This window comes from Pan troglodytes, chromosome 1 (genome assembly GCF_028858775.2).
Source record: "Pan troglodytes isolate AG18354 chromosome 1, NHGRI_mPanTro3-v2.0_pri, whole genome shotgun sequence".
Classification (NCBI taxonomy): domain Eukaryota; kingdom Metazoa; phylum Chordata; class Mammalia; order Primates; family Hominidae; genus Pan; species Pan troglodytes.
In genome coordinates, this window is record NC_072398.2 from 229,430,788 (window position 1) to 229,443,713 (window position 12,926).

The 12,926-nt window shown below is 63.8% G+C and overlaps 1 long non-coding RNA gene across 1 annotated transcript; it reads right to left on the bottom strand.

Moving 5' to 3' along the window:
- Positions 1-3,020: 3,020 nt before the first annotated feature.
- LOC134809451 (uncharacterized) lies at positions 3,021-5,036 on the bottom strand. Its single transcript, XR_010155257.1, has 4 exons — positions 4,256-5,036; positions 3,790-3,989; positions 3,252-3,578; positions 3,021-3,155 (listed from the first exon to the last, which is right to left on the bottom strand). It is a non-coding gene; the product is annotated as an uncharacterized LOC134809451 (long non-coding RNA).
- Between the last annotated feature and the right edge of the window lie 7,890 nt (positions 5,037-12,926).

The following is a 12,926-nucleotide window of genomic DNA, read 5'->3' on the forward strand; positions in this document are numbered from 1 at the left end:
TGAGGCCTTCTCTGATTGCTGAGTAAGCCCTGTCCCCGCTCCCTGCTCCCCGTATCCGCCCGCCGCCGCCCTCCGTCCCTTTTCTCCCTTCTCTGTGGCCTGCCGGCTCTCACAGAATGCAGACTCCAGGGGTCCAGGATGTTACCTCCCGGGCAGCAGGAGGAAATGTCCTGGGGTCCCCACCCAGCGCTCAGCGCCCCCCGCTAAGTACAGCACTCACTCCTTCATCCATTCAGCGTGGGCTCTCCCGGCACCAGCACCGCCAGGCCCTGTGCAGGACACCAGGGTCATCAGGAAGGAAATGAGGCAGCCCAAGGAGGCAGGAGACGAGGCCCTACCCAGCACCCAGCCATCTGCATTGACACGGCTGCCCACAGGATATCACTGCCCCCATCCCGGGGCCCACCATTACCAGCAGGGAGAGGGAGGCAGGTGAGCCCCCCGAGCCCCACGCCTCCTGTCGCGGGGACTCCCCAGACCCAATGCTGTGCCAGTGCAGGCCAGGCAGGGGGCTGAGGCCAAGGCCTGGTCATTGCCATCCTGGTCACGATCTGGTGAAGGATTTGAGTCCAGAAGCCAAACGTCTACAGTCGTGTGGTGCGGACACTCAGGATGGACTGCCCAGGCCATGGGGGGCTCTGAGGGATGAAGAGGAACCTGCGGGAGCGAGGTGGGCTGCACGTCTCTGAGAAAGTGCATGAGTTGAGTGCTGCTGCAGAGGGAAGCTGGGGTCCACCGCTGGTGAGCGGGGAGGGGACGGGACACAGAACCGGCCGTGGCCCACCCCGAGAGGGAGGCGCAGACACCAGGCCCGTTCTGTGCTCTGGAGGCTTTGGGCAGCTGTCAGGCTAGTGGACCATGTGCAGAGCAGACAGAGGCGTGAGGAGGCGGCTCTGGGGTCACCTAGGTGGGCAGCCCTCACAGGGGAGGCCGCGGGGGAGGGCAGGAGGGCGGAGCAGGCGGCGGTGCAGGAGGCCCGTGGAACTTGGAGGGCTCTGTGTCCAGCTCTCATGGCCCCGGGCGGGGGCAGCTCCAAGGCCTCGGGCTTGGGGACAGAAAGGAGAGGACTTGGGGGTTGGGGGTGGTCAGAGCATTGTGGGAGGGATCTGGGGCAGCTGGGGCTTCCCAGAGGGTGAGGCGTCTGCTGGGAATCGGGGCAGCCCCAGGCGTCCCCAGGCCTCCAGTCCAGCCCCGGTTCCTCCACGCTGCAGGCCAGGGTATCAGTTGCCTGCTGGGAAACCTCAGGGTGCCTCTGGCTCAAGTGCCTGCCCCTGACACTCCTGGCCCTGGGCTCCCCCCGCCTCCCCGTCCCTCTGCTTTCCCCACCTCCCCGTCCGTCTGCTTTCCCCACCTCCTCCCCTCCCCTGGCCGTCTTTCTGCCTCGGGGATGGCGTCACCTCTCACCCCAAATCAGGACCCTGGGCCCCAGCTCTGTTCCCCACCTCACCTTCCTTGTGACCAACTCCTGACCTCCCATGGGCTTGGGGTGTCTGTGGCCGGAACATTCCTCAGACCCTCTCCTCCAGCCCCACTCTGTCCCACCACCCGGGCATCCCCCACTTGGGTTCCAGCCCTCCAAGGGGCCCCACGCTCTGTGTCCATGATCAGGACACTCACACGCACCCAGCTCGCGCCCTTCCTTCCAGACATTCGAGCTCTCGAAGCTCACAGCCACCCTAGCTTAGTGCACAGCCACAGCCCAGGCAACTTCAACATCCCCACCTTCCAGGTGAGGAAACCGAGGCACCGAGAGCTGGGGGCCAGGCCAGGGGGTCTCCCTGGGGGGAGCAGAGGAGTGTCGGACCTCAGAAGAGGCTCTGGGGGTCTGAGCCACCACCGGGCGCTGCCTTCCAGGTTCAGCAGGGACAGAGCTCAGGGGGAAGGCACCTCCCGTCCTGGTTCAATACATGGACCCCTGACCCGGGGAAAGGGACTGAGCCAGGGGAGGCCTCAGGTCACTGCACCATGAAGTTGTGGGGAGCTGCGGGGGCCTCTGGGCTCTGAGCTGGGCAGGCACAGCGTGGGGACCACGTGCCGAGGGGAAGAAGCGTGCCAGGGTGGACGTCTCAGTGCACACGCAGGAACGTGAAACGGCTGAGCCGGCCCAGAGAGGCAGCGGAGCGTGTGCGGGGCGGCCGGCGGAGGAGCAGCAGGATCCCAGGCGGGAGGGCACGGCCTTCTGAGAGGCAGGTTCCAGGACAATACTCAGTGTTTCGATCCAGGAGGTCCCATTGTGGCGTTTCATCAATAAACGCACATGCGAGGTGGAGGGTGGCTGGTGTGGAATGTGCCCGGCAGCTTTCACAGCAAAGGAGAATTCTAGAACCAACCGAAGTGCCCCTCTGAAGGGAGCTGGTCCCGTCCGTTCCAGCCGCCGTGGAGTAACACAGCCAGCAGTTGCCCTCCTGCCACGAAAGCTCGAGGCTGAAACTCAGGATGAACTGTTTTCAGCCAGGGTCACCCCAGCCCTGGGGTGGAGGCCCATTGAGGATGGCCGAGCAGGGGCGGGCGTCCAGGCAGGTCCAGCAGTCCTGGGGGGCTGAGGAGAAGGAGGTCAGGCCTCAGGGAGGCATCCGCAGAGGGACCTGGCAGGCAGAGCTCCAGAAGGGCGGGAACTGCACAGACAGAAAGCTCCAGAAGGCTGCCTGAGGGTCTCTGAGGCCTCCGGAGTCAGGCGCCATGCATGTGGAAGGTGGACTCTTCAGCATGGGTGGGACCCTAGGGGGCTGTGGACCCCCGGTCCCTGGGACTCATAGGTGGGAGACAGGAGTTCCGACCGCCAGGGGGAGAGTCCTGGAGGATCCTGGGCTGTCGGCAGCCACCCAGCAGGGCCCGTCCTGGGAGTGGGGCTGGACTCTTCCTGCAGGAAAGGCTGGGCTGGACCTGCTCTGAGAGGCTTCAGAACCAGCCACATGAAGACCAAAGTGAAGAGCAAGGAGCTGAACTCCACGCAGAACACAGCGCAGCGTCCTTTAAAGGAAGGCCAAAAACAACCCAACAAAAATGCCAGGTGATCAAAGCCGTCACAGCACAATGTCCACATCCAACGAGAAATTGCTGCTATGTCCAGACGCAGGGAAAGGTGGCCGTGGGAACGTGAGTCAGCAGCAACAGGCCCAGAAGGGCAGCCATGGTGGACTTGTCAGACGTGGACCCTGAAATGACAATCACAGCGTGATTTCAGGCAGGAGCCTGAAATGGTACAGCTTTGGACATCGGTTTGGCAAATTCTTTTAGAGAGAAACACACACCTTCCCTAGGACCCCGCAACTCCACTCCTAGTAACCAAGTGAAATGGAAGGAGTTGTCCTCAGCAAAACGTGTGTGCGGAAGTTCACAGTCACTTTCTCTGTGATAACCAAGAGCTGGAAACCACTGCAACACCCACCAGCAGGTGAACGGATTAACACACTGGGCTAGGGCCACACAATGAGATGCTACGTGGCAACACAAAATGAACCGTGGACACACACTGCATGGCGGATGAATATGCAGACATCAGGCCACGTGAAGGGAGCCAGGCCCCGAGGCGCCACGCTTTGTGATTCAGGTGAAATTCCGGGACAGGCAGATCTAACCTGCAGGGAGAGAGAGGTCAAGGATGATGGGGCCAGGGCTGGGGAGGGGTTGGGAAGGGGCTCATGTTGCTGGGGTGTCAAAACAAAGCAAAGGGCCACAGACTTGGGGGCTCAAGAAATGGAAATGCAATGTTGTCATGGTTCTGGGGGCTGGAAGTCCAAGATGCAGGGGCAGGTGGGGTTGGTTCCCTCCTGGGCCTGCAGATGGTACCTGCTCCCTATGTCCTCACAGGGTGGTCCCTCTGCGCCCAAGACCCAGCTGCCTCCTCCTCTTCCTGGCTGCAGGGAGTGCTTGTGTCTGAAGAACGCCAGGCTGGTGTCCCCAGAGGGTGGCTAGAGGGGCTCAGAAACCATTTTCACTTTCTGTCTCCTCCATGTCTGCACTGTTCGGGTTTGTACCCGCCTGTGTTGCTTTTGCACGGGAAGAGAGATGGAGAGACACGTGAACCACCATTGCTGGGGTTCCAGCATGGGGCCGCAGGGGACCCATGGCTTTCCCAGAAGGAAGCTCTGCCACTGGACAGCCGGTCTCAGGCTGCTGCACAGGCCTCTCCCCGCCCTCAGCCCTGGCCTGCGGGAATCAGGAAAGGGTGGGGTCCAGCTGCATTGCGAATGGACTAAAGCCACTGATTTGCACACTTGCCAATGGCTGAAATGGTCAATAAAACGTCATGTACCTTTTGCCACAGAGAAGAAAGCACGCAGCCAAAGAGCGTAAAGAGGCTCAGAGGAGGCCCGGGTGCCCTGGAGAGACGCTGCGTCCTGCTGCTCTTTCCCTGACTGTGGAGACAGACTGCCCAGTCTCCTGCAGCATTTCAGTGACACACAGCATTCCTGTCCCGCAGCGGAGATTTCCCAGATGAAGGATTCCCCGGCGGGAGACGGCCCTGCACACAGGTCCTCTGCCACGCTGCTCACCATGCCTGTGTGTTATCTCCCCATGAAAAGTCACCTAGGCCGAGCATGGTGGCTCACGCCTGTAATCCCAGCACTTTGGGAGGTGGAGGCGTGCGGATCATCTGAGATCAGGAGTTTGAGACCATCCTGAGTAACATGGTGAAACCCCGTCTCTAGGAAGAATACAAAAATTAACTGGGCATGGTGTCAGGTGCCTTGTAATCCCAGCTACTCGGGAGGCTGAGGCGGGAGAATCGCTTGAACCTGGGTGGCAGAGGTTGCAGTCACAGCGTTTGCAGCAAGGTGGCTCCCAGAGCTGGGAGGAAAGCCCCGCCTGCAGCCAAGCTCCTGCTCCACCACCCCAGGTGCAGAGGGGCTGCCCCAGGCGGGGGACTCCAACTCCCTCTCAGCCAGGGCCAGGCCTGTGGGGTCCGGGCCTTCTCAGGGCCGAGGCCTCACTGCCCGAGCACGGGCCCTGCCTGTGGCAGTTACGCGGATGGTTCCTTTTTAAACGCAGGAGCTGCCATCATCTTCTCTCACTCAACGGTCATCATGGAAAGTGAAAACGACGGTGCGGCTCCTCCCACAGAGGAGAGACAAGCTCACAGGTGGGGAAGCCAGACCCTCGAGGGTGAAGTGGGGGGCACAGCCCCGTCCTCCCTCAGATGCCCTGATATAGGCCAGGGTGGGAGAAGGGGGCACCTGTCCCAGGCACTGGGTGGCCGCTGCCCGGCAGAGGGTCTCTGCCCCCATCAAAGGGAAGTGGAGGCCCCCAGGGTAGGTTCTGTTTGGCCTGCATTTATGAAGCACCTACTTTATGTCTGGAAGTCAGGGGGCCCGGGGCAGGCTCTGTTCAGCCCACATTTATGAGGCACCTGCTGTATGCCTGGCAGTGAGGGGGGGCCCCCAGGGGCAGGCTCTGTTCAGCCCACATTTATGAGGCACCTGCTGTATGCCTGGCAGTGAGGGGGGGCCCCCAGGGGCAGGCTCTGTTCAGCCCACATTTATGAGGCACCCACTATATGCTGGGCAGTGGGTACAGGGATGGCTGCCCAGGCTGGCCTGTCCCATGGAGGAGAGACAGGCTCACAGCAGGGAAGCCAGAACCCCGAGTGTGAAGTGGGGAGCATGGGATCAGAGGCGGCCCAGACCACATGAGTTGGGGCCACACCGGGCACAGAAGGAGCAGTGGCAGCGACTCATGGCTTCAGGCTGCTCAGGTTCTGCCCGGGCCGACTGCAGGAAAAAACAAGGACTTCCACCTCCCTGCGGTCCCTCCCCTACACCCGCCCACGTGGCCAGGACGTGACTGTCACCATGGGGACTTCCACAGGGCCTAGTGCTTTCCTTTTTGTTTTTTGTTTTTTGTTTTGAGTCTGGCTCTGTCACCCAGGCCGGAGTGCAACGGCGCGATCTCGGCTCACTGCAAGCTCCGCCTCCCGGGTTCACGCCATTCTCCTGCCTCAGCCTCCGGAGTAGCTGGGACTACAGGCGCCCGTCGCCATGCAAGGCTGATTTTTTGTATTTTTAGTAGAGATGGGGTTTCACCGTGTTAGCCAGGATGGTCTCGATCTCCTGACCTCGTGATCTTCCCGCCTCGGCCTCCCACACTGCTGGGATGACAGGCGTGATCCACCGCACCCGGCCAGGGCCTGGTGCTTTCCCAGACAGGTGACTGCCCGTCTGGTCTCAGCCTCCCCTAAGCAACATCCCAGGATCCTGCAGAAAGACCCACCCAGGCCTGGGCCTTCCCTGCTCCGTGCAGGGCTGTGGGCGCGACCCCTGGCAGCAGGCCAGGACGTGGGGGGGCCGCCCTGCCAGAGCTGGGACACGGCCAAGGGACCCTCCACCTCTGAATTTGCCCTGGGAGCTGAGACTTCTGATGGGAGACCTCAGACCTCTGTCTCTTCCTCTGAGCCACAGGGGCTGCAGGTCCAAGCCTTTTGCCTGGACAGGCCGCTAGCCACCAGGGGGCAGCAAAATCCAGGCCCTGCCTCCCCTGCCGCAGGTGCCGCTTCCCAGAACCTGGGCTCCCTGTGCCATCACCTGCGTGCCTAACCCTGGGTGTGCATTTGGGGCCACACTCCCTGCAGCCCTTTAAGAACCCACCCCCTCCTCCCTCCCCTCCCCCTGGGAAAACACAAGGGCTGCCCTCCATGGTCTGGTTGTCAGTGAGGGACACTGGGCTGGGCCCAGACACTAGAATAAATTATTCGGGTAATACATGGTTCGATGAGGGGCCAGGTGAGCCCGTGGGGGTTGGGCAGCCATGGTCGGGGTGGATCACGGTCCAAGGCCGGCCCCCACTGCTGCAGGGCCTCAGCCCACTCTCACTTCCTGTGTCTCTGTCATGGTCCCAGAGTGCAGGAGCCCCGTTTGCTCATCTCTAAAATGGAGTCATGTCGCTCTGCCTCCCAAGCTATTGGGAGGTGACTGGCGGACACTCCCACAGGTGGCTGGTACACAGCAGGGCTCACAGGGGCACTGGACAAACCGGGGCTCCCCCAGATTGCTGTGGGCAGGGAGGAGCTGTCCCCGGCTCAGAGCAGCCCTGACGGGCTTTCCAGCAGGGGCCAGGGTAGAGGCCAGCGGGGCAGGGCCCCAGCCCAGGGAGCCCCGAGCTCCCTGCCCACGTCTTGAGCAGAAGCCTCCAATCTCAGGGGCTGCAGTCGGCCAAGCTGTGGGCCAGAAACTCAGGCAGAAACTGCAGGGCTAGTGCCTTTATTAAAGCTCCATGGAGGGGCAGCTCCAAGGCCTGCACGCCACAGTTGGCCGCCATTGCCCAACTGACACAGCACATCCCCCGCGCAGTGCCTCCACAGCCCCACACCCCGGGGCAATTAGCGCAGGGCCATGCCCTTCCACTGCGCAGCGTTCACCCACCCCACCACCACTTCAGCATAAACCGTGGAGTCCTTTCCCACGCTGGACGGAGCCGGGGTCCAGCTGCGGGGCCCGGCTGGGGAGGCGCTACCCAGGCCCTCCCCACACACCTGCCCCTCCCCGCCGGGCGCATCCCCACCTCCCGCTGCCTCAAACCGCCTTCCTAACAACACACCCTTTCCCCAGAGCCCCTCCTCCAATATGTAGACTGGCCGCTCCGTCCATGGGAGGGGCTGCTCAGCCCCCGCCCCGCCCTGGCGCTAGGCACCAAGCAGGAGGAGAACGGAAATCCCCTCTGGTTCGCTGGGAGATGGGGAACCTGGCAAAGTGGCCACCAGGGCGTCCACCGGGTCCCCTGTGGGCGGGGTTGCTGGGCGCTGCTCCTGGGCAGAGGCCGAGGTCTCCCCGGCCCGTTGCTCTTCATTCACCGTGGCCTGAGACTCCCCAGTACTCGGTGGAGGGAGAAGGCCGGAAGGCTTCCCGGAGGCGGCGCGCCAGGCCTTCCCTGAGGTCCATCCGCGGCGCTCTCGGCGGCCCGGGCTCCGGGAGTGAGGTGGCTGGTGAGGCCCGCGGAGTGGGAGGCCGGTAGGACGCGCGTCCTGCCCAGCGCAGGCGACAGACACCCCTGCCGCCACCCCCGCCAGGCTCGCCGGGGACGTTTCCTGTTCTGTCCCCAGCTGGGAGCTGGGCTGGCACCGCACGAACTTCTCGGACAGCAGGGAGAGCAGAAAGGTGGCAAGGAGCGCCCACCCGCCCCTGCCTGGCCCCGCAGGAGGGCCCTGCGCTGCCGCCGCACCGCCACGCTCTTCACTCTGGAGCACAGGCCTCAACGAGCGCGCGGGGCGGAGGGCGGCCGGGAGGCGGCGGCGGCGCAGGTGGTGGAGGCGTCTTTATGGGCGCCAGGCAGTGGTGCACGCTTTCCCACGCCCGGCAGCCAATTGGAGGCCAGGGCCAGAAAACGCACGGCCCCGCCCCCTAGCTCCGGGCCGGGCCACCCCCACCCCCACCCCCCTCACCCCCCACACCCCCCACTCCCCGATCCCCCCGCCCCCGGCCTCCAGCAGGGCGATGTGGGTAGGCGTGGCTGGGGGGACACGTGGGACCTGACCGGGAGGAGGAGCCTGCCCCTAAGTCCCTCCCTCAAACCTGCTCCCTCCCTGTCCCCAGCTTTCCGACCACCTGACCTGTCCTCCATCTGACAGTCTTCCAGCCTGGCCAGGAGCAGCCCCAGGCCAGGCACCTGCCCGGGCCTGGCCTCCTCAGGGGTGAGGACAGGGGCCGCAGAGGCAGCTCCAGCTGTGGAAGCAACAGGGAGACAGGCCAGGGAAGGGGCTGAGCCGCAGCCACTGCACAGGGGGGCCAGGGCCACTGCTCCAGGAAGCCCCCACCCTCCTCCTGCACTTCCTGATAATCCAGGCCAGCGGCCACCTCCCCCAGGAAGCCCCCGACCCCTCCCTACCCTGGGCTGGCTCTCATATTAAAAGGTCATCCTTGGAGGTGCTCTGGGCAGTTAATTCCAGGCAGCAGCCCCACACCCCAGCTTCTCCAAACCTGGTATTTGTTAACCAGCCGCCCTTGGGGGTCCTTCCATCAGCCTTGGGAGGCAGCAGTGCTGTCCCACACCTCAGACAAGGAGACTGAGGTCCAGGGAGGAGGCCTTACCCAGCTCACTGCCCCACCAGGTCCCTCTCCTGCCCCCTACACTGACAGGGTGGGCTGCTGGGTGGGCAAGAGGATGGTTGCAAAGGGTGTGAGAGCCGTGCAGGCCAGACTTGGAAGCAAGGAAGGTGCCAGCCCTGGGGACTCATGGCCAGCGTGTGGGGGCGAGCAATGGGTAGTGTGACGGTGGAGGCACGGCGCCAGGCATGGCAGTGGGTGCCTGCAGGGTCCTCCTGAGCCATCCTTTACCCAGGCACCCATGATAAATGACAAGCCCAGGAAGGGTGCCAGTCTCGGGCCAAAAGAGAGGGGGTGGCAGCTGGCCTGGGTGGCTGCGCAAGGCTACTCCTATGCCCTGGAGACCTCCTGCCCCCATGGCCAGAAGGGAGGTGCCTCCCTGTCACGAAAGTCCTGCTGGGGGTGGCCAGGTAGGCTGTGGCTGCCGCTCTGACAGCCCCGCCTGCCTGAGGCCATGAATGGCCGGGAGCCTTTTGTGGGTGAGCAGCTGGCTGCCGGCCCTTTCTGTGGGGCTGTGGGAAAGTCCTCGGGCCAGCCTCTCACAGCCTCTCAAAGCCCGGATTATCTCTGGGTCTGCAGGACACCCTCTCAAGGACGCCCCCAGCATGCTTGGGGGCAGGGACGCCTCTGCAGAGGCCCTGTCTGCTGAGCTGTGGCCCCAGAAGTCGCTTGGCCAGGAAGGGTCTCCTGAGTGGAAAGACCCCTCGGACACCCCACTCCATGCCCCCTACCGCATCCAACTGCCCAGACTCAGAAATGCCCGCCACGCCAGGCAGGCTGTCCTGGAGCCCCGGCTCACTGTTGTCCTGGCCTCTAGCCCTCTGGGGAAGGGTGTGCTCAGCAGAAGAGCTTGCTGGGGGTTGCTAGTAACCCCCCCTCGACCCCAGGCCACGTGGCTGCGCCCACAGCTGGGCAGACCCAAGCCAGGTCCAGGGCTGAGATCACACTTGGAGGTGCTCAGGGCTGAGGGCATCGAGGCAAGTGCTCACTTACTCAGCACCTACTGCATACAGGCCAGGCAGAAGCTGCTCAGAGTCCTGAGAGTGGGGCAGGACCACAGCTGCCCCACCCACACCAAGCAGGGGTGGGCCCAGCTCTAAGCATAGCTGCCTGCGGCCAGCTGGCCTTTCCCTGACCCCCAGCCAGTTTCCAGGAAGCCTGGAACACGGGCAGGGGTCGCCCACCCAGGAAACCAAATGAAGGCGAGAAGAAGCAGAGCCGGGCAGTGCCTGGGGCAGGGGTCTGCTTGCCGAGGCCACTGCACATGCCTGGCACTCATCCACTCTCCGTCCTCAGCACAGGCCTTGGGTGGGACCGTTATCAGCTCCATTGCACAGATGAGGAAGCTGAGCCCCAGAGGGCCCACCTACTGAGGGGCACTCCCCAGATTTGAACCCTGTGCCCACAGCCCTCCCCACTGGGCCGTGTGCACACAGCCTGCATCAGGGGTAGGGCAGGGAGGCAGGCACCTGCCTTGGTCCCCTCCTGGCACCTAGTGCCATGCCAGGGCCAGAGTGTGCAGGGGACAGCCAGGAGGCTGTGGGAACTGGAAGGCACTGGACAGGCCAGATGTGTGTGGTTTCCAGCGCGGTTGCTCAGGGAGCCTCGGCTGCTTCCCAGGCCTCAAAGGCAGCCTGGAGGGGGCCCTGCCGCCCGCTGGGACGACTGCTCCCCAGATGGCCTCTGAGGCCGGAGCTCAGCACACAAAGCCCAGGCAGCCCGTGGCGAATGAGTTTGTTGCCGCGCACGCGCCTTTTGTGCAGGATGAATGTCCGCAGAGGGGGGTGGATGTGGGAACCCACCCGGAGCGGGCTCCAGCCCAAATGCCCCTCCAGGCAGGGGAGGTAGGCCGTGCCTGGGGCAGCACACAGCCTCGGTGCCAGCCCCGAGCCCTGACACAGGCAAGCAGTGCCGGGCTCCCCCTCCCCCACCTCACGCAGGAGCCACAGGCGAGGGAGGGCTGAGGGTGGCTCCAGGGCGGGGGAGCTGCCTGATGGGGCTGGAGCCCAGTGGGCTGAGGGCTACTGAGCAGGAGGCTGAACACATTCCCAGGGGCTCCAGGGGCTGAGTCGGGGTACTGGGGGGAAGCAGGACCTTCTGGAACCTGCCCTGGGCACCTTCAAGTCCAGAGGGTGGCTGCCCTCCAGAAGCCAGAGTCTCCCCTGGTTGAAGCCAGGATGCATCTCAGTCCTGGGGGTGGGGACAAGAGGCTGAAGGTCTCTGCCAGACCTAGGGGGCAACTAGAGGAGGAAGCGCAGACTCCCAGAGCCCCCTCCCGTTCCTCCTCCCTCACCGCGGGACCAGCAGAACTCTCGGCCCCATACCTGGCAGCTCACTTAATGAAAAAGGGTGGTTCCTGCCCTGCTGGGCTGGCAGCCTGACCTCTCCTCTGCCTAAGCTCGCCAGGCCTCTTTCTCCCTTCCCTCCATCTGTGACAGGGGTGCCATATCCACTGTGCTGCAGCAGGTCCCAGGAGACCCCCATCCATGGCTGTGGGGGTGCCCCAGGCATGGGTCCTCCCTGCTGGTCACTGCCGAGGGTCCCCACGCTGGGCTGGAAGCCCCTACCTGAGACAGCTGGCCCATCGTAATGGGGATGGTGGTGGGGATGGGAGCCCCACTCGGTACCACACCCCAAATAGAGTGCTGATAAAGGCCAGCATCCCCTGTGAGAGTTGGGGCGGCACATCAAGGGAAGGGCTGGGATCCAAGGCTCAGAGAGAAGTGATCACTGGGGCCTGGGGCTTGAGCCCCACATCTGTGATCTCCCTGGTCCCCCCACACGTGGATGACAGAGGCTCATAGACGGAGGGTCCCCCACACCCTGGCCAGATAGTGCTCGCAGAGCTAGGGCACCAGATGGGGGTTGCTGGCACAGGGCCAGTGCAACAAGGCCAGGGCCACAGGAAGGGCCAAACACCTGCAAGCCAGTGGGACAAGAGAATGGACTTCCAGACCCAGAGTCCCAGAGCTGCCGGCCCCCACCCAGGGCTTCCCAGGTAACTGACAACAAGCAGCACCCCCCCCCCTCCCAGCAGTATGGCCCAGACCCCAGCCCCTCACAGGGCCTAATCTGCTTCAGGAGCAAGCGAGCTGCCATCCCGCAAAGCCCTCAGCACTGCCCCAGGCTGCTGCTCCCCCTGGACTCTGCCCCCTGTGGAAGACATGTTGACCCCACCCTGTGTCTGTTTATGGAGCCCCAAAGATCAGCTAGGCCACCCCCTCAATAATCAGTTGGGGAAAAAGGCCAAAAGTCAGCCCAGGACCCCAGCGAGTCATGTGGAGCTGCCAGTCTAGCCGGGAGGGGAGCTGGGACGCTTTTCAGTGCAAAGAAGGTCTTTCCCAGCAGTGGAAGAGCAGACCCCTGCGCGTGCTCTGCGGCAGGGACCTGAGGAAGTGCCTGTGGCCAGCGTGAGGGCTACGTGAGCAAAGCAGGAGCCTGACCCGGGTGGGTGAGGCTGCCCACCTGCCCTAGCCCAGGGTTCTCTCTGGCCTCGGCCTCCACCTAGCAGCTGGGCCCTGGGTTTCCATGGGCCTCAGTTTGCCACCCTGTCCAATGGGCACGATGACGAAGCCTCAGGACGGTGTGGCCACACCCAAGTGCACACTCACTCAGTCCCCTCCTGAGGCTCCCACATCAGCCCCAGAAGTGAGAGGAATGGGGCACCCCCCGGGGGCGGTGGGGACAGCGATCGATCGTGGGAGGCTCTGCCTGGGGCAGGTAGTCCTTCACTGCGGGTGGGGCCAGTGCTTATGAAGAGGGCCCAGCAGTAACCACTGCAGGCCACGTGGCCAGGCTTCTGTCCTCCCACGCCACTGGCGTCACGCCAGGAGGTGGCCTTCCTGGATAGCATCGGGTGTGGTGCCCGGCTGTGTCTCCGTACAATGTTAT